At 39.4% G+C, this 1752-nt stretch overlaps 1 protein-coding gene across 2 annotated transcripts in view; it reads left to right on the plus strand.

The window, feature by feature from the left end:
* Positions 1–256: 256 nt before the first annotated feature.
* The window catches only part of nlgn1 (neuroligin 1), a 322087-nt gene continuing 320591 nt past the window's right edge, over positions 257–1752 (plus strand). For both annotated transcript variants that reach the window (XM_051912622.1, XM_051912623.1), the window contains exon 1: positions 257–711. The gene's annotated coding sequence lies outside the window, so the exon portion shown is untranslated. The remainder of the gene's footprint in view (positions 712–1752) is intronic.

The following is a 1752-nucleotide window of genomic DNA, read 5'->3' on the forward strand; positions in this document are numbered from 1 at the left end:
GAATTATTTGAAAAAGTCCATCATTGCATTAGATTTCTTAATCTTTAGCTGTCAAATTAGTGGTTAAAATGCACTTCCACGATACTATAACGATTAGCGAAGCTACAAATATGATAGGCCTACCCATTAACCTATATTATCACCGGTTTTTGCTTTATTAAACACCTTGTGCGTCACTCCCTCATCTACGCAGAGGTTTCTGCGGAATCCCTTCCAGTTCTTGGAAGCCGCTGTGTTTCTTCATGGTCGCTCATCTGAAGCGTCGTTTTCTATGATAAATTGTAAACTCAGTTCATTATTTATTCTCTCGTATCCAGCTACGGACTACAGAAACAACACTAGGTGACTGTTAACGCCAGATGTGCGCTATTAAATCCGGACACCATCAAAATCATCGACCGCTGGAGGCACTGAAACTTTACAGAGAAAAAATGATTTGAACTGAGACTTGGCTAACGTCTCGAGACTCCACAGAGCTTCAGTGAGAACATGTGAACTCGCCCTCGTGAATGTTTCACGGGATTCTGATCCTCTCGTTCGCTCCTTTCGTGCCGAAGCTCATTTGAATCAACATCACGCATTTGTCAACATCTCGGTGTACGTTTGGGATTTTTGTCGCGCTCACTGAATTTCTTTCAAATACTCAAAGGATTTAATGGACCACGAATATACACGCAGACCAACATCGTTCTGTCTTAACTAAAAACTGAGGTAGGTTTGATCATAGGTATGTTTTAGCATTTTTAATGGACAAAACCGTATGTATATCATATTTAAACTGTGCTGCTAAAGTTGTTGTTAAGCGATTCAGTCAAAGCAATACTGTATGAATGCATCTGTCTCAGCATCAGTTGAAAATACAACGCTGAATTCCCGGATCTCTCGTGCTGGATGAAAACGGATTAAGTATTGTTTATTATGGAGAGAAATCATCCTGATACCTCTAAACGACTCCATTAACTAGTACTTTTAGTACTTTTGAGGGAGAATTGGAAAAAATAAATGCTTATTGCATTTACTGCCCTCAACAATTTGCTGCCAAATGATGATCATTTCTGATTTAAACAGAGGTATACAATTTTTTTTTAAAACTCCTTTCAATATTTAATGGCTTTTAGAGAGCATAAATACAGCTTTACCAACACACCGTCATATATGCACGACCAGTCAGAATAGCTAATAATTTATAACAAGCTTAAGTGCAACATATCACAGTATATATCAGTCTTCGGTTTATTTTATTAAGTGAGGCATGACAACATTAGTAATGACTTGCGTTTTTGTGAAACAGTTTAATACAGTGCTGCTCTGACCGATTCATAAGTGGGTTAAAAGAACCGGCTCAAACGACTCGTTCAGGAATCTGACTGCACTGGTTACGCTGTATGGTTTTTGACTTACTAAAGAGAACCGACTCATACGAGTCGCATTCGTTTGAAAATAGGGCTGTACTGTTTGCACTTCTGAATAGGTCATGGAACACTGTCAGAGTACGGCTGTGGTTTCAGTTAAAGTATTTGTATGTATTTCTCTGAGGAGAATTCATACTGAAAAGGGTTAACTTTACTACCTTTCTCTGTGAATGTGCTTGCGGCCAAAAACAGACGGTCTCTGTCCATTGTGCTGAAGTATACTAACCACTAGAAATAGCGAGGTGTGGACTTGCAGGCTAAACCTAGTTCGTTCTCTTCTTCAAGCGAGGAGGACAGTTAGGATATGACTGACACAGGTGAAGCTGCTCCTCACAGCAGA

This window comes from Ctenopharyngodon idella, chromosome 11, assembly GCF_019924925.1.
Source record: "Ctenopharyngodon idella isolate HZGC_01 chromosome 11, HZGC01, whole genome shotgun sequence".
Lineage (NCBI taxonomy): Eukaryota > Metazoa > Chordata > Actinopteri > Cypriniformes > Xenocyprididae > Ctenopharyngodon > Ctenopharyngodon idella.